At 44.5% G+C, this 15,454-nt stretch overlaps 1 protein-coding gene across 1 annotated transcript in view; it reads right to left on the bottom strand.

Moving 5' to 3' along the window:
- Nucleotides 1-15,454, bottom strand: part of LOC126263656 (CD109 antigen) — an 898,764-nt gene that overhangs the window by 461,803 nt on the left and 421,507 nt on the right. Inside the window, exon 3 of the mRNA XM_049960760.1 lies at nt 11,508-11,547. The gene's annotated coding sequence lies outside the window, so the exon portion shown is untranslated. The remainder of the gene's footprint in view (nt 1-11,507; nt 11,548-15,454) is intronic.

Below are 15,454 nucleotides of genomic sequence, written 5' to 3'. Positions count from 1 at the left end.
ACTCGACAAAATAGTGTCGAAAAGAACGGTGTACCTGTTCCACGCCAATAACATAGCAATTACAATTAGAAATCTGAAGCATTCAGAAATGGAGTAAAACATGGTCCTACTTTCATTCATCGGTTATTTCTGATAGTACATACATGACCCTCCGCAATCGTGGTCACAAGATGCAAATTACATCGTTCCTGCTATCGATATAATTAGAGGAATAAAACAGAAAACCGTCCCCTTATTCAAGAGGCAGAAAAAATTTCAGAACATGAATAGAAATTCCAAGGCATTATCAGTTGATTTCGGAATGAGCTGCATACAATTCAGTACTCCTAGAAATTTACAAGCTGGCAAAAATACTACACTCAAACTGTGAAATATATAAAGCAGGTAGTGTTTTAGGAGCTACAAACAGTTTCCCAGATCAGAAAAAATCGCACCTTAAGATTAATGAATCTACTTCAGGAGTACGAACGATCACGATTACTGCGATGGGCGATTTAAAGAACGGAGAAATCAGTTTATGTTGCTAACTGACATTCAGTAACGAGTTACGGCATAATTGTTTTGGGAAAGACTTACTGGGATAATACATAATTACTAGGGGATAAATGAATCTCTACAGTTGCAGAAATGATTCAGACACGTGTCAACACTTGTATTCACCATTCTACCAGAACATCTGAAATGATTTGAGGGCAATGTCGCAGAGTTTACGACTGAACTACACAGGGTGTCCGAGGAGAAATCGTCAGTATTCGTGGATACAACAAGAACGGTCATTCGAAGCAAGAACGTCCAGTTATCACGAGCTCTAACATGCCTGGGTACCTTAAGAACTAGGAGCACTTGTTCAGTGGAAGAGATGTATTTCACAGTAACGAAGATGAACAAGTGCTGGTAGCTGTTAAGGTACCAAGGCATATTTGTGCCCATCTTTACCGGACGTTTTTTTTCTTGTTTTGGTCTATATTAACACTTCCCTAACTATGGGAAGTAAAGAGCTTCCAGGTGAAGCTATTTGTTTCACAGTATCGAAGATGAAGAATTGATCATAACACTGTAATGAAGACGTGCTCATAGCACGGTATGCCCTTTGGAGCCCATGTTCCCTGGACTTTTCTTGCTTCGAATGATCGTTCCTGTCACATACGTGAATATTGGCCATTCCTCCAGCGACACGCTGTATAAGTTTGTTACGCGACTGAATAACTAAATAGAAAAACCTAAAATTACCGTTCTGTGTCCTACTACAACTTTCCACATTACAAACACCCCTCTCTGCGAGATTGGTGGGTTACGACTGACGTAACTACAAACGAAATTTTTGCTACAAATATTGCACTCGCTGGGCAGGAACTATTTATGGGATTGTCATTTTACCGCACGAAGTGATAAAATTACAGAGAGAGATGAGGCTTGAATCACAAACGCATCACTGAAAGCGACAGATGTGAGTGCGATTGCGGTAAATTACTACAGACACAAAGTGTAAAACGAGCTCGTTCGCTCTCGCAACAGACGCCCGCTGAATGTGCGTCAACTGAAGTCACTCCGACGATTACGCTAACACTCACTCTCTCTCTCTCTCTCTCTCTCTCTCTCTCTCTCAAATGGCCGAAATTGCGAATCCATTTCCCGGCGGAAATGCGTGATGGACAGCTGTCAGCAGCAGAGGACAGACGGAATGTAGCGGCGACGGGTACTCTATTTAAACGTTTAAAGACTGTTAGCGAAGCCGAAAAGCCCAAGGCGAACGTGGGCTGGTGGTCCACTTTGGTAATAAATGTCCACTTATTAGTCCATGCGTATGAGGTACAATCCTTGATTGTCGCTGTGTTTTTTTGTGACATAACTCTGCCAGTCTGATTCAATGCTTATATGCAAATGCACTTTGTTGTTTCAGAATAAATTTTCACCTTGCAATCGGTAGAGCATTTTCCTGCGAAATACAAAGCCTCCGGGTTCGACTTGTGGTCCGATCCTCTCAGGAAACTTGTTTGTCGTCCGTACAATGTGCTCTCGATCGACTCAAGCTGCGGTGTGATCAAGCTACTGGACTCCCACGAGAGAGCGCCGGAGTTCAAATCCCGAAAGGTTTGATGCAGTCCGTCACTATTAATTGTCCTGTCTCCTCATCTACACGTGCATCTGTTATTTGTGATATACATCCTTTATCTCTGCCTTCCCAGACAATTTTTGGCCGCTGCCAAGATGAAAGTCAATCTTTCGTTTGAAATACTTTTTCATTTATACGCTAAAGTTACGGTCGCTGGAGAAAAATTCAGTCACTTGATGTTCAGCGCCGGCCGCTGTGGCCGAGTGGTTCTAGGCGCTTCAGTCCGGAACCGAGATTCTGCTGCGGTCGCAGGTTCGAATCCTGCCTCGGGCATGGATGTGTGTGATGTCCTTAGGTTAGTTAGGTTTAAGTAGTTCTAAGTCTAGGGGACTGATGACCTCAGAATTCCCATCCATAGTGCTCAGAGCCGTTTGAACCATTTTTTTCTTTTATGTTCAGCAACTCAGCTTTATTTAAGCGTTTCGAGTAAACTAATCTTCAGAATATTTGCAGATGGGTTACAAAAGACGCGAGTACCGCAGCTATTGACAGTAGCGACATAAGTTTAAAATAACATGAATTAAAATGAGCGCCCCAAAGGAGGTAGGAGGCTTACGACACACAGTACGGCGTCGTGTACAAGTAACCACCTTTGAGAGTACAACTGAGTAGGCAAATACGACGTTACGTACAAGGTGACAAAAATGGCCACCATACGAGGTGGCGTGCATGGTAGCACAACGCACAGGCGTTTGACATGTCAAGTACAAACATAAAAATATTTAAAAAGGAACGCATACTAAAAAGGGAGTAATACAACCAGTACCATAAAATACATCATTACAAATATGTCAAAACAAGAGAATATAAAACTGAGATCTGCGGTTAAGTGCCGGCCGGAGTAGCCATGCGGTTCAAGGCGCTACAGTCTGGAACCGCGAGGCCGCTACGGTCGCAGGTTCGAATCCTGCCTCGGGCATGGATGTGTGTGATGTCCTTAGGTTAGTTAGGTTTAAGTAGTTCTAAGTCTAGGGGACTGATGACCTCAGAATTCCCATAGTGCTCAGAGCCATTTGAACCATCTGCGGTTAAGTATTGGGGCAAGCAGAGGAAGCTGGGCGGCAAACAGTCGTGTGTCGTATTACATGAAACTGAAAATCAATGTGCATTATATTTTATAAATGAAAGAATATTATAAAATTAGTCTAGTAAAATAGAGTACACATAGTTAAATACGAATGGGAGAAAAAGGGGAGATGCACATTGCGAACACTGTTACTTGTGCTCACAGATAGTGAAAAGAGTAGTATAGTACATAATTAAAATAAATGATTTTTCACAAGACGTAACAAGAATGGGGAGCATAGAGAATTCAGTGTATGTAACTGCAATGGGAAACTTAGAGAGAGACAAAAACCGTTTACGTTAGCGGTTGTGTATGCCAGAATTTGAGTGAAGGTAACACGCTGACAAAGTGCTGATGGATTGTTTACCAAAGCTAAGTATCTCAATAAGAAGCAAAGATAAAGAGGGGGGGGGGGGAGGGCAGAAGGAAGGGGTAAAAGTTTCTTAGAAAAAAGACCAAGAGAAGGGCTTGACAGAGATGAAAAACAAAAAAAGGTAAACCAAAAATGGAGGAAAAGTGAAAGCGGTGCAAGATCCATATGTGCAGGGATGTACCAATGCAGGAAAATCAGTAAGTAGCATATAAAGTGCAACCAGGAAATTGTTTTTGGCGAGGCTTACAATAAATATCTGTTAGTAGATTAGGCCCCTCCCCAGTGACTGTTAAATCCTAAAAATTTAAACTCCATTAGTCTTCCAGCTAAACAATGAACTGGATTTCATCATGCATCTGAAGGCAAGTGCAAATTTACTAACGTCGTCTTTGCTACTTCGATGGGGCGCATAAATGTCAAATACGTATTTGTGATAAAGCATCATATTCCTCGCCACATCGAGGTGAAAGCTAAAAACAAATATGTTCCTAATTATTAATAAGAATACCCGCTAGGGTACCTGGAAGGGAACTGTCCATGGTCAGTCCCTCTTTTTGGTGGTGAAATAACTGAAGGATAACGGTAACCGTATAAAGTTCAAAGTTTCCTAAGCTTCACGAATAGCAATTTTATCATGCCTGTCAGGATTTTTTCTTATACTCTCAAGCATCTCGTCAATGGGACGTTAGTGTATAAGCTGGTCATGTCGAGAGAAGCAATAAGTGCACATCCTATAACAATGACGTTCCTAATATCCATTGACATGTCGTAATTGCTTTATTTCCGCGCATGTTTCAGCAAACGTAGAAGCTATTACAAAAACTATTTACGTTAGCTTTTGGAGCTTGATGACCACTAACTATGAGTTTGACAAGACAATTACTCGTATGAGCGGATACGGGGCAAGTGACGGTCGGACCAGGCAGTGTATTTTTGATTGTTAAGTCGAAAATGCGGCACGAACAGTCTCAGTTTGGGGCGCAAGACCTGCTGCTCATGAAACATTCAAATTTTACACATAAATCTGGTTGCTCGCCGAAGACGGTTCTGAGCAACGGCACTCTCCACGAGTGCAACTTATTAAATGTTAAAACAACACAAACCAAACTACAATCACATTTATACAGTACAGCAACACAACAGACAAAAACTGCTAGACTTTATTTTATCTCGCTGGGTTACAGAGTTTGTGGTTTTCCAATGTTAAGTCCTGGCGTGCGTATAATGAAGTAATAGGCAACGAACCGCAGTAACATACTGCTTTTTCTTTTTACAGAGCTAATGCACTAATGCTTTGCATGGAGGGCGGCCAGCGTTAATACGCCCCGTCAGGCTCGGTACCTTTAGAGTCACAGGAATGTGTTGGGCAAGGCTGCAAAGGAAAATGGCCGTAATCTTACTGAAGGAAATACAGAGGCAGTCGCCTGGAAGGGAACGCACACCACCATATCAGCAAGGAGTCTGACTGAGCGCCGCTCCCACCAACTGCGTGTTCACTGTCCTGACCATACTATAGCACCTCATTGGACCCCAGCCTTAGTTAAATTACAGAACTTGCAGAAATAAAGGAGTAAGTGTGGCTGCGACAGACATTCCCCCCGCACACACACACCAAAACGGTAATTTCAGCCGAACTTCAGCCATGGATCACTACTCAGAACTAAAGACACTGTATCAAGTGACGAGTCGAATTCGATTCGTAGCAGTACATAGCCGGATATGGAACTGCCGTATGGCGTTATTGCCGTAGTAACATTTCTGTACCGAACATAGTAGCATGTGTTCCGTTGTGGTCTTCATCTATATTCCTACTCAATACTTTACTTCTTCAGATTTCGAATTTTTCTTATTTTCCTGCCATGGTCATTTCGCGAGACTTATCTGGGAGGAAGAAGTGTCCTGGTTGACTTCTTGGAAAACGTCTCCCTTTGTACACTGGCCCTCTTGCAGCGTCTGACACAGCAGTTTAACGACCATATCCGCCCTATTCTTGCGCTTACTAGACAGACCTGTGACGAAATGCGCTGCCCTACTCTGGATTTCTCCGTATCTTCTTTCATTAATCCTACCTGATACGGGTGCCAAGCCTTCCTCTGTAAGCTGTTATGCAGCCTCAGCAAATTGTCTGAAATGGATACTGTTGTAATACTATGAGCTGCTGCTGCTTATTTTTTTATTTACCGCCACCGATTTCGATCCGTCTCTCATTCTCAAGCGTTATCTAGATACAACCCAACTATTATCATATACACAATTTTGCGTTATTGTGTAATTTTTACTTATGTTACAAGACATTACGTGTTATTTTCAAATTATGATCTACTTTTGTTTTGTGCCGGTCATTGTGGCCGAGCGGTTCTAGGCGCTTCAGTCCGGAACCGCGCTGCTGCTACGGTCGCAGATTCGAATCCTGCCTCGGGCATGGATCTGTGTGATGTCCTCGGGTTAGTTAGGTTCAAGCAGTTGTAAGTCCTGGGTCCACGGATAAACCATGAAAATCCGCTGCATCGCGCCACACACAGACAGACCCGGCCTGCGGGCAGATCGGTGGGACTAGATCCGACAGGCAGGGCGCGCATGTTAGTGAGAAACTATGGGCTTCAGATCGGCAGGTCCGATCGTTAGAGATACCCACAGATATGGCCTCCGGTTTTTGCCAGTTTTGGAAGTCCACTTTTTTTTGGCCAGCTATTCACGTGTCACAGACACCATGTTGATGAAATGAGACCGCGGTGATCACCCACGCAACAGATAACTTGCGCACACACTCTGAGAACCAATACTAATCCGGATAGGTAGCAACTCACCGTAAAGATGATCGCTGAGCGGCAGACAGGCACACAGAAAAGACAATCACTCTCTCACAACTAAATTTTTGGCCATAGCTTTTGTCAGAAAACGAGAGAGCACACACATTCACACAGTCACTCAGACAACTCACGCACACATGACCCTTGTCTCATGCCGCTGCGTCAACAAGCACTGAGAATCAGATCCAAACAATCCACTCCTCACGCTTCCCAACCTCTCATCCGCAGCTGCTAGTCTAGCAGCAAATAGTGGTGGCAGCATTGACTTCAAGCTGAGCGGCGGGGCGGGAGGGGGAGAAGCAGTAAGAATGAGAGAGTAGGGAAGCGGCGCACGTACTCCGCTGCGCCCAGCCAGCGACGAAGCATGACATCTCAGTAAACGAACAATTTCATGCTACTGAGACAAAAACAAGATTTTTCGGTGTTTTTTCAAATTTCCCTGATACGTTTGAAATTCCCTGATTTTCAGAACTTGTGGCAACCCTGTGTGAAGTTACTGCACTGGTATCTCATCCGACCTATATGGCTTGCCTGTGCTGAGCGATTTAATGTTATTTTCCATTCCGCGATCACTTATTTCATTATCTGTCATTTCGCTTTCGTGTGGTAACTGAAAAGAACACTTTACAATCTTCTGCAGTGAAACAAACTCTGAAGGTCGAATTAGCATTTCGGCCTTTTCTCTGTACACCAATTTTGATTCCATAACGAACCATTGTGCACAGAGACCGTAGATTAATTAATTAATGACGCCGGCCTGAGTGGCCGAGCGGTTCTAGGCGCTACAGTCTGGAACAGCGCGACCGCTACGGTCACAGGTTCGAATCCTGCCTCGGGCATGGATGTGTGTGATGTCCTTAGGTTAGTTAGGTTTAAGTAGTTCTCAATCTAGGGGACTGATGACCTCAGCAGTTGAAACTCCCATAGTGCTCAGCGCCTTTTGAACCATTTAATTAATGACGGACACAGTAAACAGTCGGAATCCCACTGGCTTTTTGTTATTCTTGCGTATCCAGATTCTGCAGTGCAATACTTTGGGTTCCCTATGCATCTGATGTAACCACTGAACATGGCTACTTATAGCTTAAATCTGGTATACAAGACTAATTTTAAAAAACTAGTGAGACTGATGATGACTACTGTGTTCCTATCCTTCCTTTTCTCTGTCATCTTCCGTTTCGATCCCATTCCATTTACATGACAGTGTTTTCGTTCGCGACGTGAAGCAGCTTCACGGAACTGCGTGAACGACGCCGTCACGTGGAGAACCCTCACCTCAGTGACTTCAGAAGGCACCCATGAGTTCCACGATCTGCTGAAGCGCTGACCGGTCCGCTGAAAAAGGCTGAAGATTTCTCCGTTGGACGAAGAGGAGAAGAGAATACTTCTACCGGCATCAGCTTCAGACAACTTCCCCGTTATATCAGCCGTTCATGGCGTAACTGCGTGAACTGTCGCACTGAAAATATTGCCAGTTGTCTCCATCGTATTCAACAGTTTTTCAATACACTCGCAGCAAAACTTCCTCCGTCTGTTTAATGTTTTTTCACAGTTATTATTTCAAAATATTTCATGAACGAAACCGCTTCACGCAGTATTATACTCACGTAATAAAATACAAATAAGAGAGAGTGTCAATTTTAATTTGGCAGATTTTTCACCAATTAATTAGGAATATTTGCGAGACTATCTTTTTAATGGCAGCAAATGAAATAACAAATTATTATTTTTTAGATGGCGGAGATATTACATGCTCTCTCAACACGACAATGTTTACCCAGAGCAATCGAAGCATGTCACGCACATCCAGTTCATCGTGGTCTTGCGGTGCAATGAGCCTGAAGGGATGATCCTTCGTAAAATTACAGCGTGACTGAAATAGGCATGAGCCCGAGAAGAAACTGCAGCGCATGGATTGTAAACACACTGCCAAGGGGGGCGGGGGGGGGGGGGGAAGAGTACACTTCGAAAGACGACCTCGATTTTGATCCCATTATGGCATATGACACCTGTGGGGTAGAAGCTGCACTGACAACGCTTCCAACGTCATCCGCCAACAGAGAGTACCGTGGCATAGCACTCTTCTTTAATAGGGAGTGCTTACAGCCAGAAGGCTCAGAATGGTGCAAGTGTGTGAAACAAGCAGGTAACCATGCCACAGAGACGTACTCGTGCTTCGTACAGCCAAGTGAACGAATTTGAAAGGGGTCAAATTGTGGCCTCTGGAGTAGTGAGATGGTCATTTCGGAGTACTGCCACACAATTTGTACGTGCAGCGTCAGCTGTACAGCGATGCTGGTACCAGTGGTCACATGAACGTTCTCACACCCCTAAACGAGGTTCTGGACGTTCACGCAGCACAGACGCCCTCTAGGATCGTCGCATTGTAAAGGCAGCAGCGGCAGATTGTACAGCTACCACAGCATAGGTAAGAGGACGCTTGAGCCCAGACACGTCAACAACAACTGCTACGAACGGGCTGTTAGCAGTGGGACTAAGGGCACGCACACCTCCAGCCCGTCTTCCACTCACGCCACAGCATCGACGTGCACGGCTCGACTGGTGCCGTTAGAGAACCACTTGGAAGACTGAACAGCGCGCCGAGGTCTTCAGCGATGAAAGCAGATTCTGCCTGCAACGAAGTGAAGGTCTTTTGCGCGTACGACGTAGACCTGTTGAGCGCTGTCTCGTGGAGCGGATTCGTCCGAGACACACTGGTACCATCCCAAGCTATACTGCGAAAAGCTACAACTCTCGTTCACATTTTTGAAGCGGGCGCTAGCCAGCGCTCGGTACGTGTACAATGTCGTTAGACCCGCTCTTTCGCCATTCTTGAAACAGGTAGGTGATGCGCTGCTCCAACAGGATAATGCTCGGCCACATACTGCCCGTGAAACTCAACTTAATCTGCAACACGTGCGCAGCAACTTCCCTGGGCAGCACGATTTCTGGACTTGTCTCCAATCGAACACCTGTGTGGCTCTGGTGGGATGATAAGTGACTCGTGTGACTTGTAAGCCAACAACTGTTACAGAACTAAGTGCACAGGTCGGGCAGGCGCGGCATAACGTATCCCACGACAGTATTCGCTATCTGTACGATCGACTGGATGCCAGAGTCAGCACCTGCAATGCCACCTGCGAAGGCTTACGCCACATACTAATATGGGTGTTACCTGGTACCTCAGAACCCGCTTGTACTATTTACCTCTAAATGCTATCATTTCATGTATTCCATATACACTGTTGCAACAGTAAATCTTTATTACGCTGAAAACGTCTAAGAGGATGTACTTCTTTTTTTTTTTTTCAGCCTCTCACCAGGAACATGCCATTCATCTCTCTTCACGTGCTTGGTGACTTTTAAATGAAACCGTGGCCGAGCGGTTCTAGGCGCTTCAGTCTGGAACCGCGCGACCGCTACGGTCTCAGGTTGGAATCCTGCCTCGGGCATGTATGTGTTTGATGTCCTTAGGTTAGTTAGGTTTAAGTAGTTCTAAGTTCTAGGGGACTGATGACCTCAGATGTTAAGTCCCATAGTGCTCAGAGCCATTTGAACCATTTTTTAGATGAAACCATCGTGTGTATGTATTGCTTCGTGGTTTAATTTTCACCTCAATTACGTGGAAACTACTTTATAAGTAAGGAGTTTTCTCGCTTATTGCAAACACATGGGAGAATAAACGCGGTCTGGGTACTTCACTTCAGTGGAAAAAAAAAGTCTGAGCACACACAGTACCAAGAAACAAAAAGAGGCTAACTAGAGAATAAAAAGGGACTTCACATACATAGCCGAAGTATAAATTTCATGTCTTGAAAACAGTTATAACTTCGAAAAATAAATGCAGCTCTCTGATGGTGCGATATTTATCTGAACTCCTCTTCAACTGTATCTTGTTTAAAATAGTAACAATTTAAAACAAGAAAAAGCAAAATAGAACTACTCAGAAGAGAAGCCCAGCGAACAGGTTTGAAGGTCTCCACCGGAAAACACAAACGTCAGAAATGTCAAAATTCTTAACAACAGATACTGATGTAATAGATAATGAAAGGAAACTTAAAGCAGACTTTACAAAACATTGTTCAGGTATGCGTCCAATAACGATAAGTACTATGAGCATACGGTATAACTTACGAATATTTGTAGCTTAAGCCTTTTAGTTATAAAATTTTATATAAAACACCATAGGTCGTAGCATTACCGGACTGTCTTTGCGAGTATGAATGTCTTGTGCGGAACTGTACGTTTGAAAAAGTTGAAATGCTATAAAAGAAGTATTCTAAGAACGACGCTTGATCTTAGGTATGACATATTTCTGGAAGTAAAAACGAAATATTTTAGAAGCAATACAGAATATCAAATCTATGTGAATTAATGGGAACAGTTTTCTGCCGTACGTTACTTGCTTCTATACTGTCTTCTTCTTCTTCTTCTTGGAGAAATAAAAGGCTGTTTGTGTTCATGCCATACGCACTTCCTTCTTTTTATGTACTAAGCACCTCATCTTCAGAGGCCTGTATCGCATGTGTATCCGTCTGGGGTTATGTGGCCACCTGTCGCAAGTGTTTGATGGCACTCGGGTGCCTTGCACGCAGTCCCAAGGCGAAGAAAACCTTGGTACCGGCCAGGAATCGAACCCGGGACGCGCGATATACAGGCAGAGGCGCTGACCGCCAGACCGCGAGCGGATGACCTGTTGGGTGAGGAAATACTTCTTGGAGAACAACTTTTCTGTAGCTAAATCACTGTCTGGCTCTAATTATGGCTGTCTGATATCTGATTATCACACTACGTGTCGCCTTGGAATTTCACACCAGGAACCCCGATTTCTGGCGCTTAACGAGCGTATTTCGTGTGGACCAGTAATGCCACTTACTTGCACGGCGGAATGGTCGACATATTACTATATATTGATCGGAAATCAACAAAGAAAAAAACCACAGAGAGAAGCTCCAGAACACAATTCATGAAATGCATCGTTAACACGAAATGATGAAGCTGCACGTCGGTTTCGACTTTTTTCCTGTAGAAAAGCGGCAGAGTTGCCCTTTCTGCACTCAACTGGTACATTTATATACGTGACCTGTTTTATGTTACAAGACTTACATTAGCATGGTTATATGAGAAATATCTCTGGACACTTACTGCCTCCAAGGACGGCTTTGTGGCGGCAGTCACTTCTCACCTGAAACAAATGCAACAGACACTCGTCAATATTTCACTCCCTCAGCTGCTTTCCTTTCAACAATGAATATCTAAAATGAGATAAATACGGGGTGTCCATATGACACCTATCTACTTTATAAATGCAGTTAAGAAAACTATGAGACATGGCATCATGTAAAGCAACTCAAAAAGTTTTGTGCTAGATTTTCTTCCAAACGATTTCTTTCGTTTCGTTTCTGGTGCTAAATAATTACCAGAAATGAGCACGCCTCCAGAGAGAGCCTGACGTTTCGTGTGGTATGCGAAACGAAATCACCCAGTGTTGTCCACAGAAATTGCCGACGTGAATTTCAGAGGGAGCCACCAGACACTAAGACGACCAGGGCTTAGTATGACACGTTGCTAGCCACCCGGAGTGTAATTTGTAAACAGACAGACAGGCTCTAGCAGAAAACGTAAACGTGATAAAATGGAAGAGGATCTTTGAAAGACCTTCCACACAATCCCATCAAAAGCCGAATATCCCTCGTTCAACAGTTCACATGGCGCTGCACAAACGACTTCGCTTGCCCGCTTACGAAGTTCAACTTGGGCAAGCACTCAAGCGAAACGGATTGCAGTTTTGCCACAAATCTGTTATTGCGATGTTGGACTGCATCGCGCAAAACCCAACTACACTGGTGTCCAGAATTAAAGCAACATACGGAAATTTTGCAAGGTCGCGTTTATTTTGCCACAAAACAGTGTAAACGGCTGATAGTAAAGTAGAAACAATGTCAAGAACACAGAACATAAACAACTGCAATGTGCATAACGATAGACAAAATGTTGTTCATTTATTCCAACTTAACGGATACATAAATTCCGACAACTGCTTAATGCGCTCAGAATGGGGTGTTAGCACCTCTGGCAACAATACAGCCCTGACAAACGACGGGGCACGCTGCGAGCAGAGTTGCTCGCAAGTCTGGGAGAGTGGTTGGTGGATGCTGACGTGATGCAACCTGTCTACCTAGCGCATCCCAGACATGCTCCATGGGGTTCAAATTGGCAGAGCGAGCAGCCACGTCATGCGTGCAGCATCTTCCGTCTCCAAGGAAACATCAGCCAGCTGTGGTCTATGAGATCGAACATTATCGTCCATCAATACGAATTCTGTGCCCACACCACCTTGCAACAAACGCACATGAGGTACCAGGATCTCGACACGATGCCTGACAGCAGTTAAACCTTGCTGATGCACCCATACAATTTCATGGATAGATGTTCGAGTGGTTAACATAATCCCTGCCCTCACCATTAGGAAACCTCCTCAATAGCGGTCTCTTTCCACGATGTTTGGATTCTGAAATCATGTTCCACGTTCACTTCAGATGCGAATGTGTCGAGTGAGACTCTGCAGACCAAATCGGGACTCATCTGTGACATGAACATTGGTCCACTGTTCGACCGTCAGGGGGCATACTGACGACTCCACTCTAGACGTTCCCTTCTGTGAAGACTCATCGGAGGCACATAAACAGAAGGTCTCCGACAATAAAGGCTACTCTGGCGAAGCATTCTGTACACCGCTTGCCTCGATACAAATCCAGTGTATGCTGCAAGGTCGCATGCCAGTTTCAGCGCAGTACTACGGTGGTACCAGCCAAATAACGGTCATCTCTTCTGTACTCACACGTGGCCGGCCCTGCCCTGGTCTTCGGGATACCGTTTCGGTTTCTATAAACTGTCGCCACACCGGAGAGACAACAGAACGATTCACATTAAGCTTTGGGGCCACATCAGTTTGGGACTGCCCTGCTTTCATTCTTCTTGTGGCCCTCCAATGCAGAGAGTCTGGTAGGCGACTTCTCTGTGGCACACTGCACCATCTGTGACTGTGTACACACTGATTGTGGATGTGGGGCTAGACGCGCGGAGAAGCGGCGCGGTTTGAGGCCCCATGTCACGGATTGCGCGGCCCCTCCCGCCGGAGGTTCGAGTCCTCCCTCGGGCATGTGTGTGTGTGTGTGTGTGTGTGTGTGTGTGTTCTTAGCGTAGGTTAGTTTAAGTTAGTGTAAGCAGTGTGTAAGTCTGGGGACCGATGACCTCAGCGGTTTGGTCCCTTGGGAATTCACACACATTTGAACATTTTTTGATGTGGGCTACCCGGTTTACACTACCCTCTTTGACAGGTGCTCTGACGTCATCGTCGACGTGGTTGTCAATTGACCGGAATGCTATCTTCCGCGCAGAACACGATTGGACGGATATCTGTTGACATGTTGTATGATTATACCGTTAATTAGACACAACGCAGGAAAATAGCTGTTTTTTTGCTTGAATTTTGGACACTAGTGTATTTAGGAAATGTCGTTTTCTCTGGCGAAGCAACATGCCACACATGTGACAATGTTATTAGGCACAACATTTGCATCTGGCGTTCGGAAAAGTCTTTCGGGTTTCGGGAACATGTCAGAGGTGAATGTGTTGTGCGCACCGATGAATGATAGCATAGCTGGATCATTTTTTTGTTTTCCCCTCATCGAGCAAAGAGTAAGAGAAGCCGTTCATCTGCACGGCTGAGCGGTCCTTTGTGAATCAGCTCCTTCCCCTTCAGCCAAATGTAATCTTCCAGCAGGACGGCGGACCATCGCACTGGAGTTGACATGTTCGTCACTTACTGGACCGAACATTTTCACAGCGATGGGCAAGACGTGTTGGACGAACCAAGTAGCCATCGAGATTTTTCGTACAGCACTTTCCGAGTTATGATGCCACAAACCACAAGCATCTTTCTCGCTTTTTATTGCACACTGCACTTGGAAATCAGAGAGCATTCACGTGGACATCCCGAATGTTTATATGGTATGTCCTGCAAATCAATAATTACTTCGTCTACGTTGAACAAGAAGCGAGCAAAAATGTACCAATTTATCACAGAACAGTAGAGGACTACTTCATGACGGTTTAGTGGACTTTACGGTCTGGTTACAATTTACTTAAAATAATTTTTTTCAGCCTCACGTCATTCAAATTGTAACATAACAGATTTCGACTTCTTAGGAAGTCATGTCAGGTATTCTGTTTAAAACGACAGGAAAGAAAAGACGGATAGTAAAATAGGAAACTAAATTACCATACCAAAACAATTTCTGCACACAGCTACATACACTTGAGTACACAGCCGCTCACAGTAACAACACGTCTGCGCTCTGATTCGTCAAACTGAAGGCCACAGTCAACTACGTAATAGAAGTATAAAGTCTGTAACTTTTAAATCGCTAAAATAACGTACGATTAAAATATTCACGATATAAAACTAGTTGAGCTATATACCTCTTTTCCAAATGATTATTACTAAAACTACAAGTAGTCGACTTCATACTGAGGTGACTGAAGCCATGGGACAGCCACATGCACATATGCAGATGGTGGAGCTATCGCGTACACGAGCTGTAAAATGTCAGTGCATTGGCTGAGCTGTCATTTGTACTCACCTGGTTCATCTGAAAATGTTTCCCAAGTAATCACGGCCGCAAGACGGGAAGTAGCAGCCTGCGAACCCGGAAGGGTAGTCGGAGCTAGATGCATGGGTCATTCCATTTCGGAAGTCGTTAGGAATTTCAATATTCCGACATGTACTGTGTCAATAGTGTGCCAAAAATACCGAATTTCAAGCATAGCCTCTCATCACGGACAACGCCTTCGCTTGACGACCAAGAGCAGCGGCGTTGGCGTATAATTGTCATTGCTAACAGACAAATAAAAGAATGGTTCAAATGGCTCTGAGCACTATGGGACTTAACTCCTGAGGTCATCATCAGTCCCCTAGAACTTAGAACTACTTAAACCTAACTAACCTAAAGACATCTCACACATCCATGTCCAAGGCAGGATTCGAACCTGCGACCGTAATGGTCGCGCGGATACAGACTGTAGCGCCT

This window comes from Schistocerca nitens, chromosome 6, assembly GCF_023898315.1.
Source record: "Schistocerca nitens isolate TAMUIC-IGC-003100 chromosome 6, iqSchNite1.1, whole genome shotgun sequence".
In the NCBI taxonomy this organism is placed as follows: Eukaryota; Metazoa; Arthropoda; class Insecta; order Orthoptera; family Acrididae; genus Schistocerca; species Schistocerca nitens.
This window is presented reverse-complemented; position numbering and strand designations above follow the sequence as displayed.